General features: G+C 36.6%; 1 protein-coding gene and 1 long non-coding RNA gene across 25 annotated transcripts in view; one reads left to right on the top strand and one right to left on the bottom strand.

The window, feature by feature from the left end:
- Positions 1 to 13,485, bottom strand: part of CCDC91 (coiled-coil domain containing 91) — a 350,689-nt gene that overhangs the window by 14,446 nt on the left and 322,758 nt on the right. The window lies entirely within an intron of this gene.
- LOC132694568 (uncharacterized) overlaps positions 1 to 13,485 on the top strand; it is a 53,191-nt gene that overhangs the window by 37,953 nt on the left and 1,753 nt on the right. Inside the window, exon 3 of the long non-coding RNA XR_009617378.3 lies at positions 11,967 to 12,048. This is a non-coding gene — a long non-coding RNA (uncharacterized LOC132694568). The remainder of the gene's footprint in view (positions 1 to 11,966; positions 12,049 to 13,485) is intronic.

Raw genomic sequence — 13,485 nt, 5'->3', positions numbered from 1 at the left:
AAAGATCTTAGATATCTCTGCAGAAGTAGTCTTCCTCTTGTAAACTTAAACATGGGATTGCCAAATTCCATTAGTTCGTGGATTACTGTAAAAATTATCAATCTAGTAATAATTTTTAAAGGATACTTGAACCATAGTTAAGAAAAGACATATTTGAGTGAAGGACAGCAGAAGGACTGAGACCTTTGGGAGTGTAGTGGATACCGATCTACATGTATCCTGTAGACAGGAAACAAGATCACAACTGCTCTATTTGAGGCACAATGTGGAACAATCATCAAAAAGTGAGATAAAGTTCCAGAAAGCAAAGAAAGCTGACTGGAGTTTTTCCTTCTCTTGGGGGACTTCATCTCATTTTTTGATGATCATTCCACACAGCTTCCTTGTACTGAAAAAGCTAATGACCCACAATGGGCAGTCACTGGTATAAAACTGTTCACAAAAAGTGGTGCAAACTATTGATATTAGGACTCAACATTCCTTCCTTAATTTCATCAGGTTAGTTTAATACAGTTGACTCTTGAACAACATAGGTTTGATTTATGTAGGTCCACTTATATGTGGATTTTTTATAGTACAGTACTGCAAATGTGTTTTCTCCTCATGATTTTCTATTTTTTTAAGTTTATTTCTTTACTTTTATTTTTTAAATCATTTTTTAAAAGTTTATTTTGAGAGAGACAGAACATGAGCAGGGGAGGGATAAAGAGAGGGTGAGAAAGAGAGAGAGAGAGAGAGAGAGAATGAATCCCAAGAGGCTCTGCAGGGTTAGTGCAGAGCCTGACATGGGGCTAGAACTCACAAAACTGTGAGATCATGACCTGAGCCAAAGTCAAAAGTTGGACGTTTAACCGACTGAGCCACCCAGTCGCCCCTATTTAAAGTAATCTCTCCACCCAACATGGGGCTCAAACTCACGACCTTGAGATCATGAATTGAATGTTTTTCCAGCTGAGCCAGCCAAGCACCCCCTTATGATTTTCTTAATAACATTTTATTTTCTCCAGCTTTCCCTATTATAAGAATGTAGTATATAATACACATAACATACAAAATATGTGTGAATCAACTTTTATGTTATCGATAAGACTTCTGGTCAACAGTAAGGTATCAGTAGTTAAATTTTCGGAGAGTCAAAAGGTACACATGGATTTTCAACTGTGGGATGTCAGCACCTCTAACTTCTGCATTCTTCTAGGGTCAGCTGTATTTTCAGAAGAAGTATCAAAAGTAGAATGGTGGGGGGGTGGCGCCTGGGTGGCTCAGTTGGTTAAGCATTTGACTTCAGCCCAGGTCATGATCTCATGGTTCATGGGTTCAAGCCCTGCATCAGGCTCTGTTGCCAACAGCTCAGAGCCTGGAGCCTGCTTTGTATTCTGTCTCCCTCTCTCTCTGACTCTCTACTGCTCACGGTCTCTCTCAAAAATAAACATTAAAAAGAAATTAAAAACAAAAGAATGGGAAGTAAGAACTGACTAAATTATGATTATCACTTCTATTTTACAAACAAGGAAATTAAAACATTAAAAAGTTCTATATTTGAGAATTGGTAGTAAAACCATACTTACAGAACATGTAAGTTCCTGGCTCCAGAGTATGAACTCATACTGTCACAATGAATTAACGTATAATACATTATGGAAGAAAGTTAAGATTTAATGAAAATAATATTTGGGGGGGGAATATCTTTTAAAATGAACTCTAGTAAGTTGTGTTGGAAGAATGAATAATACTGCAAAAGACTATTCCTATCCTAAAATATTTAAAAATACAGGGAACATGACAAAAGCGTTTGATAAGAAAATTGTTACAAAATACCTGTGTGTAATAAAGACCACAAAATACTCCTGTTGTTCAAATCAAACAGTAAAGCCGATGGAGAGGCTAAGGAAACAACTTTCTTTTTTTTATTTAAAAATTTAATAAAGTATTTTATTGAAACGCACTTTAAGTTTTTATTTAAATTCTAGTTAACTTACATGGTAAAATTGGTTTCAGGTGTAGAATTTAGTGATCCATCACTTACATATGACACCTAGTGCTCATCACCAGTGCCTTCCGTAATACCCATTACCCATCTAGCCGATTCCCCCATCCTCCTCCCTCCCTGTTTGTTCTTTGTAGTTAAGAGTCTCTTATGGTTTGTTTCCTTCTCCCTCTCTCTTTTTTTTCTCTTGTCCTATGTTCATCTGCTTTGTTTCTTAAATTCCGCACGAGTAAAATCACATAGTATATTCTCCGACTTATTTACCTTAATTATAATACACGGCAAGATTTCATTCTTTGATGGCTAAGTAATATTCCATTGTGTATGTGTGTCATACACATATACACCACGTTCTTTTTTTAAAAAATGCTTATTTATTTATTTTTAGAGAGAAAGTGAGTGTGCGAGGGGGGAAGGGGCAGAGAGAGAGGGAGAGAGAATCCCAAGCAGGCCTGAAGCTTCCAGCACAGGTGGGGCTTGAACTCATGAACCATGAGTTCATGACCTGAGTTGAAATCAAGATTTGGACGCTTAACTGACTGAGCCACCCAGGCACCCCTATACGCCACATCTTTATCTATTCAAATAAAGTTTGAAAAAGAAACACAGCAAAGCAACATTTCAAAATCATTTTTCATTACCCTGCTATTTTATCCAAAACAAGTAGGTGGGAGGGGGAACACAATAAATATTAAGGATCCTATGAGTGGTTATGTTTTTAGTATTCTAGAGTTCTTATAAAGGGAACCACATAATTTTTAACTATATACGTCTCAATAGTCTTTGGTAATGCAAAAAAGGGAAAAGTAGAATTGGGAAATATATTTATCAGTTAATCAAAATATCATAACTATAGTTACCAATAACAAACACTTGAAATGTGAGTTACTGAAAAATTAATCATAACTTACTTGACAAATGTAATTTGTAATTTCTTAATTACTCTAGAAGAAAATATTCAAAGGCTATATATTTCACAGGCAAGCAAACTATTAATAGAAAATGAAGTGTACATTACTGTGAAGTGTAAATTTGTACATTACAAATTTAATGTAAAAATAAAGACTGTTTTGGAAATTTGCTCCTAATTAAAGAGATTACAGGTGCCTGATTTGAATATGGGTAAGCCAGTTACAATTCTCTAAATCAAAGAAAAGGAACAGACTTAATGAAAATATTCTGAAGTAGAATTATGCCATTATTAAAATCAGGTAGCTTGATTAAAACTTCATGTATACCTGCATTTTGCTTATAGATCAAGCATAATGAACATTAAAGAAATACACTGATATAATTTCCCAGATCAAATATGGCACTGGGGCTATCATTAGCCCCAATTCACTAATGAATAGTGTCCAAATATCACATATTGCAAGGAAATAATGAGAGTAATATCTTCTTCTTGGCCAATATTTAATAGTTTGCTGAGAGAATGAGTGCTACTGACCCATGTGCTTTGAGTTCTTTGAACAGAACTTACACTGTCCCATCCCAATATTACTTTCCTGGACACACGTATGGCCAATGATAACCATTTTCTAAATGGCTGATAAAGGTTACAGACACACTGTGTCACATGGAATAGAGTAAACTAACTAGACATTAGTACCTTACAAATGTATGACACTGTTTTCAAATTGGTTTAATTCAGTGGTCTCTAAATATTTTGGTTTTGTATCCCCTTACACATTTTTAAGTTGCTATCTAACCTTTTATTTATTGTAAGTTATACAGTTTTACAAAGGATGGAATTTTCAGCATATTATATTATACTTGCTGACATCTATAAATAGAACAATTACTTACTTTTTTAGATATATCCTATTTATACCCCACATAACTTATTTAAACAAAATACAAACATCTGAAACTTTTACACTATTCCTTCTCTTTTCTTAAACTTCTGTATTCAACCACCGGTCCCCCATTTTTATCCTAGGCATACATCTTATGCTTACAACTTGTAATGATCACTCTATTTTACTTCTCTGAAATATATATATTTAAAGTTAAAAAAATGAAATAATCCCAAATCGGATACCTTCTAGAGATTAAATTATAATTTTGAAGTCCCTTCAATGTGGGCTCATCAGATTACATTAGTTAAGGGCTACTCAAGTTTAAGTCAACATTTACTGGACATATCGGCAGCATTTGACAGAGCTACAACTCCAATGAATCACTTTTTTTCACTTTCCTTCTGGGACATCTTTCTGACTTGGTCTCCCTTTGCTCACTTGGTTGCAGCCACCCTGTCTTCCTTGCCCTTTCTCAAATATAACCAAGTTCCTTTCTGTATCAGCCCTTTGCACTTGGTGTTCCCTCCATCTGGAATATCTTTCTAGATAACTGCATGACTTCATCACTCTCTACACGCCAACCTCAATTCATGGTTGAGGCCTGCTTTCACACACTTCTAAACAGCACACCTGCTCTTCAGCCGCATCACTAACTCATCACCCTGATCCCGAAGGCATGTAACATCCACAAATATCACACATTTGTTTAATGTCAGCCTCATACCTCATTAAAATGTAGGCTCCCTAAGAAAATCCTAGGAAACCAGACATAGATTCTGATGCATTTACTTCTGCCTCTCCGAAGTCTAGAACAGTACCTGGCATGTAATGAGGGCTGACTAAATGTTTGCTGAATTTACTAAATAAAGAACAAAATGAGAAGAGATAATTACTAAATTTATTTTAGCAACTGTATACTAGAAAAAAATACTGTAATATATTTTCAAGAATTTCAACAAATGGTACTTTTGCCTTCACAAAAAGTAATATGTATAAGGGATTTAAAATGATTAAAAGAAACTGCAAGTTATTTTACAAAGCACTTAGCACACTAGTGATGGTATTCTTTAAATGTACATCATCTATTAATAAAATACATGAAATAGAGGTTTGCATCAGTACGTAGATGCTTTGTTTTCATGGTACATAGATAGAATAAAAATAAATGGAGGAGTAAAAGAATTAGTAACAATAGCTTATAAAATTATTTGAAAATTATACACATTTTGGAATTTTTAACAATAAAATGAAAAAAATGTCAAGTTTCTTAATTTCTATCACTGAAAATTGTTGTTGTTGAGAATCATTCATTTTCTAAACTTTGTCAGATCTATTTAATGCAGTGAAAGCTCCAGCCATGTTGCTTTCTGGCACTGCTCATTTTGTGCTTCTGAAGCTGGAAGAATTAGTTAATGACATGTTGAAATCTCTCTGAAAGACAGTTTTCTGGATGGCTCCAACAGTCTAGATAATATTCCAAGTCTTGAAACAGCATGGAATCACACAGAGTGCTTAACTGGACCTAACAGAGACTTTTTCCGGTGGTTTCTGAATGCATGAGCTCTGTTTGCTCGGACAGTTTTTAATAACCAGTTCTCTGCCCCCTCTTCTCTGTGCATCTCAATATTAGTTACATATGCTTCTTAAAAATTACTCTTTGAATCCAGGCCACACCATGAAGATATAAAATTATCTCTCAAAAAGAATTTTGCTCTTGTCTACAGATACTTCCTTATCCATCTCTGAGTGGAGAAGTGGCCCCGTACCAGTTACTATGGCTGCAAAACAAATTACCCTACAACTCAGTGGTGTAAAACAACCATTTATTATGCTCATGAACTCTGTGGGTCAGGAATTTGAACATAGTGCAGCTGTAGCAGCTTGCCTCTGCTCCGTGATATTTGGGATCTCGGCTGGAAGACGTGAAGACTAGAAGCTACATTCAGCCGAAGGCTTACTCACTCTCCCATCTGTTGGCTGATGCTGGCTGGAGGTTGGAGGCCTCAGTTCCTTTCCATGTGGGGCTTCCATGTTGTCGCCCCAAATAGGCCAGTTTGAATTTTGTCACAGCATGATGGCTATATTCACAAGTGATTATTACAAGACACAAAAAGAGTGGAGCCCTTATTGCCTTGTTTGATTTAGCCTCAAAATCACTCAGTGTCCTATTTATCAGATTTGTTCAGGCAGGCCCAAAGTTCAGTCCCAGGTTCAAGAGGAGGGGATATAGACTATGCTTACTGACAGGGAGTAGCAACTGACAGGGAGAATGTGGATTGGGAACACCGCTATGATCATTTTTGAAAAATACAACCTGCCACAGGTCCTAATTGGATACTATTTCTTAGCATTCTCAGTTTCCTGAGGGTGTTAATCTTATCTCTAGTGTTGCAGTAAGCAATTCACCTAAATTACAAGAGGCAATATGGGTCTCTGAATCAGAGTCAGAAAGAATAACTTCAATCTTTATGGGACTCAAGAGGCAGGAAAAAGCAAGGTTGAAGAGTGAAGAATATATGGCAGATTAAGCAAATGCTAACAATATATTTGAGAGGCAAATTATTTTCCATGTCAGTCTTGTTTTCAACAAATCACTTGCAAATGGATTTTCCTTTCTTTTTAAAAAGGTAGAACTTCCTTAAAATATATCACATCGTGTCTTCCTGAAATACATGCCCTTGCCTACACTTACATCGTTGTTCCCATTGTCTCAGAGTGCCTTCCTCAGCAAGTAGAAAACCAGGAGATAACCAGGTGTATGCACTCATCTTACCCTACTGACTTTATATAAACCCCATCCCTAATCCTGTGGGTTTATATTGTTCTGTAAGCTGAGCAGTGTGAAAATTCTCCTAAAGTCTCAATGTAAATGTTTCTCTAATCCTATTAAAGCCACAAAACAGACCCAGATGAATGAGTAGGAAACTGAGCTAAAGAACTCTCTCTGACCTCGATACCACTGTCAGTCTTGGCATTGACTTCATTGGTCAGCATTTCCTTCTAAGTATGGCATGGCTCAAATGGGAAAGCAAAACTTTAGCTTACTCCTGTCTAGAACACTCAAGTCCAACCTATATACCCCTCCAGCCAAAGCTCTGGAGAGGATTCTGAATAGACTTAAAAAAATAAAAAGGGTTGAAATACCGGACATATAAAAAACAGACACAAAACAACACAACAATGTATTTAAGTTGGTTTTCTCTTTTTAAAGCTATGACATAATCAATATATTATATGTTCAAACAATGAAGTATAAAGCAGGAGGCATAATCTTTCCCATTCTACCTCCCAGAGAAGACAATCACCATTGTCTTTTACTTGTTTAAATATATATATACATATATATATGTATATATATATGTATATATATGTATATATATACACATATATATATACATATATATGTTGTTGTTTGTTTTGTTTTGTTTTTTAATGTTTGTTTAGTTTTGAGAGAGAGAGACAGAATGTGAGTGGGGGAGAGACAGAGAGAGAGAGAGGGAGACATAGAATCCGAAACAGGCTCTAGGCTCTGAGCTGTCAGCACAGAGCCTGACACAGGTCTCGACCTCAGGAACAACGAGATCATGACCTAGGCCAAAGTCAGATGCTCAACCGACTGAGCCACCCAGGCGCCCCTAAATATATTTTCTAATATAGCATATACAGAGAGATAGATAATTCAGGAGATTTTGGAGCCATATCAACAAATGCAGGTAATATTCTTTTTAATGGATGTACAGCATTCCACTGTAACATAATTTATTTAACCAGCCCTCTACTGATGGACAATTCAGTTGTTTCTCATTTTGAAAATATCCAAGAATAAAATTCTATTGTGTGAATATTTGCCATGGGCTATGAGCAAAAACACAACTTCAAATTTGATGAGGATTTATTGTTAGACTTTTTTGAGGTGCTTACAAGGCAATTGAGGGGGAAGAGAAGATAAAGACGTGTATACATAAGATGACACTCTACTTCACAAAACAGAGCTAAAATGTGTTGGTAGTAACATCGAGGGCTTGGGTTCTTGTTAATGAGGCCCTTGGGAAAATATAAACACTCCTCCCAAGTTCAAATCTCAAGCCGGCCCACTACATTCTGGTTTTTAGCTTGAGCTTCTGGCACATAAGCCTGCAATTGGGGCCTTGCATCAGATGCCAAACTAAACATTTGGGAACAAGAATTATAACAACCCCCTTTTTTTTGTTTGTTTGTTTGAAGTAATTTAAAAACATATAGCATAAAGTAAAAGAAAATTTAGGATGAGGGAATAACTCTAAGAAATAGAAAACTTGATAGCTTTCAAAGAATTTTCTTGGATATTCATTCATGTTATTCAGAGTATAGAATTAATTGCCAAGGTAGATCAGCATGGCCTTTCGAGAACAGAAGGAAGGGGAGATATGAATTCCTTCACAGACATTAGTGGAAAATACAAAAACTAAGACCCCCTGAATGCATGGGGTAATGGCAGAACAGAGATCTATTTAAATTCACTTTCCACATTGCCAGGCCTAGCTAAATTTGCATGATTGACTAATGGACATTCTAGTGAAAACTCCAGACTGTTGCTGCTGTTGTTGCCAATCATGAACTTTTCATGTAGTTCAACCCTGCCTCACTCTCTGTTTTAAGAAGAGGAAAATAATTGTCTGCCCCTGAAGGCTTTCATATTAAACATGTCAAAGCACATTACAGATGATGTAGAAAGAACTTTGACATATTTAGCATAAAATATTTTAGTGTCAGAAGACTATTCTCTACTTAAAATGACAGATTGTTCTCAAAGGCCTAACAGAATCTGTGGACTTATTAAAAGAACATGCTAGCATCTCCTCGATTAGTCTTTATAATGCTTGTTCCTTTGACAGGAGAGTGGTTCCCCTTGGGAGAGTAGTGGTGATTGAAAAGGAGCCCTGGAAGGAGGTAGTCCGGCATGTTGGTAATATTCTGCTTGACCACAGTGCTGGTTACACAGGTGTGCCTCCTTTGTGAAAATTCACTGAGCGCTATTCTTAGAGTTTATGTTAGACTATAATAAGAGGTTTTTAGAAAAGGAAGTGGGTGAGTACTTACAACCTCATATACAATAGCTACTTTCTCTTGATATGTAAAAGATATTAGTAAGCTATTAATAATCAGCATAACAAAAAATATGTTTCTTTAATTAAAAAAAAAGATGTTTTCTACACTGATGAATCAGCTAGTTTTACATTAATGTGAATCACTCTGTTATGTATTTCCCAAATACAATGTGTTCTTAATGATGGAGAGTGATGCAATCAAGGGTTAATTTGTATGCTTTGCTTACTTTCATGCACCTCAGCATAATTAGTACTATGTCTGAAAGAAAATATGTACTAAATAATAACAGCAAAAACTTATCAAGCGCTTATAATGTGCCATGCATCAGACACTAAGTGAAGTAATTAACATTCCAACTACCATTTAACTTTATAAGAGTCAGTCTCTCTCCTGCCGAAAAACCCCATTCCAAGATGGCACACAATGAATACTCAATACTGTTAGCTATTATTTGCACAGAATTTCTCTTCCTTTATAGTTTGCGTGTTCTTTCATTTATATAAACATAGCTGAGGATCTATGATGCGCCAGGCATGTTATGTTGTGATCTTAAGAATCCTGTGCTATTTCTACTTGGGGGAGTTATGGAGGACATATAGCATGGAGGAAAAAGTTTGCTAATAAAGTTTTAAATTTGTTTTTAATTTTCATAGCATATCTAAGACTTGACAAAGAAAAGCACAGGATTATCGAGTAAAGGCAGTACAATAAATCTCTCTGCATTTCATCATTTTAAAATCATCAGTTCCTTTGTAAATGAGATTTATTTTCCAACCAAGAAGTATTCTGTGGTATCTGTTCTCTTCAGGATCATACAATTTGGTATTGATTTACCAGTTACTCCATGTTTTCACAACAGACCCAATTAATTCAGAAACTATAAGAATGGGGGACATGATTTATATACCCGGGGTTGGCAAACTTTTTTGTAGAGAGTCAGATAATAAATAACGAAGGTTTTTCAGGCCATATGGTCTCTGTCACAATTACTCAACTCCGCTCTTGTAGCATGCAAGCAGCCATAGATAACATGTAAACAAATGAATGTAGCTGTGTTCCAATAAAACTTTATTTAAAAAGAAAAACAGGCAGCAAGTTGGATTAGGCCCATTAGTCATGTTTGGCCAATGCCTGCTTTATCCCACAATACTTTTATAGTGCTACACAGACAGGTGGCCTCAGTAAATACATCATGCTTGACATAGTCAATGATGTTAAAAAAGGAAATGCAGGAAATGGGAGAGAAATGGCATTAATTCTGAGTTCTCTAAGAGCACATATCCACATTCCCTCTACTTCTAACCTGGAATGCAACTCTTCCATTCTTAAATTAGACTCTAGAACTAGAGAGAATAGACTTTCTACTGATGTAAGGAGTTTTCCTATGTTAGAAAAAGGAAAATAAATTTGACAAAAAATTCAAGTTGATAGGGAGCATAGACTTGGTACTCATTGTGGTATCTTTTCCCTTGAGAGCAGAAAACTGACATTTGTAGATAAGGTAGGAAAAATCCACTGGTAAAAAGAACCTATTCATAATAGAGTGCATCACAGAAACCCATACGGGTGGTCTGGCCAGGCTGAAGTGGTTGGCAGTGGGATTTGAAAAATAAGATTAACACAAGATGTTAAGTACTGAAATCCATCTAGTCACAAACACGTGTGTTTTTAATGACATTCAGAGCCATTCTGTAAAATGAAAGAACAGAGGTTAACTCATTTTATTGAAAACATCATAAAAAATCCTAGAGTACCCTAGAACTAAGAACCTTTTATTATTTTCTCATGGCTGAAAATCATGTTCATCTGCCAGTGACAAATAACATTCATTGGTTATGGTGGAGACAGAAGCCTGACAGCAACATGACAGCAAGGGACCACACCAACACATTTTTTTCCAACATAAAATTGACATATGAGATGCAGACACAGTGCAGGGGGTCCTTCATAAAACAAAGAAACAAAATAAGTACAGCTTGTCCTCAGACTCCTTTTCAGTAAGAGGGAATCACCCCAGGCTCAGTACTTGCCATGACCTCCACTCTCATTTATTCAGCAGATATTTACTGAATGACTATAAAATATCAGGCACTGGTGTCTGCATTGGAACATATGGCTTTTTTTTTTTTCTTTTAAAACATGCCATTCTTAGAGAGAAATAGAAAGCAACTATCTAAAACAGTAAATAAAATAATTTCAGTCACTGGTTAAGTGCTAGGAAAAAAAAAAGCATCGGTGGTAGAGCATGGTAGCTGGAAGGAGAAAAGTATGGAGTAATTTTAGCTAAGATGGTCAGGGATGGACATTTTGAAAAGGTAACATTTGACAGACCTTTGGAAGATTTCAAGTTTGGCAATGACATGATCAGATTTATGCTTCAAAAATGCTGCATGAAAAATGTATTGTAGCAGGGTCAGTGGGCACAAAACTGGTAGCAAGTAGTCTTGGTTAAGATGATGGTGTCTTGGTCTTATGACACAGGAGTGGAGATGGTGATAAAATGATATACTCAGAAGATATTCTGGAGGCATATTTGACCCTCTGAAAGATGATGCTGGCTTGGTCTAGAGAGGATGCAATGGGAAGATAGTGATGAGTTGATGGGTTCGGTATTATTCTAGAGTATATTGGTCAGCTTTGTTGGAAGACCATGTAAGTTGTGGAAAGAGAATGACACTCAGGATTATGGTTTGAGTGACTGCTATGATATTGAGATAAGAAAGGCTTCAGAAGGAGCAAATCTGGCAGGAGACAGGTGGTGGAAATCAAGAAACCTACTTTAGACATGGCAAGTCTAATCCCATGTCCTCAGGTATACTTCACAGGAAGGAAGGTTAGATACTGTGTTCTTCTAGGGAAAAATGATTATCTCATATTTATATTATCCAAAGGATTAAGTATACAACAGAGGTGTCAAAAACAAATGACAAATTAACTTAGGAAACAAATCATTATCCACCTATTTTTCAAACTGTAATTATGTGAAAAGAATTAGCAAGTTAGATAGGGACTGTAAAAGACTTTCAGGAAAACTATTTCTGATTTCCATTTCTTATCTAAAAACCAACTTCTCCACCCTTTTCAATTTCAAGATTCAACCTCTGGTGGCCACCCTCCCTTCAACACTGGTACCTCTCCCTGCTGGTATAACCATACTCTCAGAAGAGTGCAAGAGTAAGTACTGATACACTGCTAGACCTTTCAAAATTATTAGCGGTCTAGAAATGTGAGAAGAGTTCTTGGATCAAGACATACAGATTTGGGTGCCTGGGTGGCTCAGTCGGTTGAGCATCTGACTTCGGCTCAGGTTATGACCTTGTGGTTCACAAGTTTGGGTCCTTCATCAGGCTCTGTGCTGACAGCTCAGAGCCTGGAGCTTGCTTCAGATTCTGGGTCTCCCTCTCTGTCCCTCTCCCTCTTAAAAATAAACAAACATTTAAAAAAAGACACAGAATTTACTTCTAAGTGAAAATAATACTCCTTCACCAAACATTTTGTGCTAGAAGTAGCCTTGAAACCTAAAAAATACTATATTCATATTACAAGCAATAGAAATTCTGTAATTTTGTGCTTTAGAGCATTCCTTTTCTCCCTTTCTTATCTTCATTATCAGCCTTGAAAAGTAATCCAAATGTTTTTATTTGGATGGTATCTAGCTAGCTATCACACATATCTTTTTATACATGGTATATCTTTAAATATTATGCATCTTTAATTACATACTGATAATCTATGCATACTATTTTTTTAAAGTATATTTATTTTGAGAGAGAGAGACAGAGAAAGAGAGTGTGCATGCGCGTGCACAAGCAGGAGAGGGGCAGAGAGAGAGGGAGAAAGAATTCCAAGGCATGGAGCCCAACTCAGGGCTTGACCTCACAAACCGTGAGATCATGACCTGAGCCAAAACCAGCAATCAGATGCTAACCCAACCGAGTCACCCAGGTGCCCCATATAAACTAGTTTTTAAAAGAGAACTTAATAAAACAATTATATTAAAAACATAAACTAGGTCACTCATGTCATCATCCAGAACTAAGATCTACTAAACTGTGATGTATATAACACTTCTGTCTAGAGAATAGCAGCCCCTTGCTGCTTGAAAACAATAAATAGCCTTCCACCTTGCAAGATGACACATACGCCTCCACCACCCCCACTCACATCCCACCACTAAGATTTATACCTACCTATTCAAGACGTGGGCCCCACACCAAGGTCATGAATTGAGTATTACATCATAAACCAGCCTAGGAAGTGCTGTGGCTGCTAAGAGAAGAAAGAGACTATCGCTCAAAGGAACCGTAGGACCTAGTCAAGCAAATACCAGCAGGGCACAGGACACTATATATGAGAGAGTCCTCAATCAAGAGGAGATAGACTGAGTTTAGATAACGGAGATTATTGATATGGAAACATTCTCTCATAGGATTTAATACCCTAGCAAGATCACATGAGATGATGCTAAGACGCTGCTATGAGGGCTCTTGGAAAAATACAGAGAGCAATGGTCCATATAACATGAAGCAGAAATGCCGTAATTGCTATGGCAGACAGTAGAAGTGCTATCACAGACTACACCATCCAAAACCTGCTGGCCTGACAGAATGA

Source organism: Panthera onca, chromosome B4, assembly GCF_046562875.1.
Source record: "Panthera onca isolate mPanOnc1 chromosome B4, mPanOnc1 haplotype 2, whole genome shotgun sequence".
NCBI classification, from domain to species: domain Eukaryota; kingdom Metazoa; phylum Chordata; class Mammalia; order Carnivora; family Felidae; genus Panthera; species Panthera onca.
This window is presented reverse-complemented; position numbering and strand designations above follow the sequence as displayed.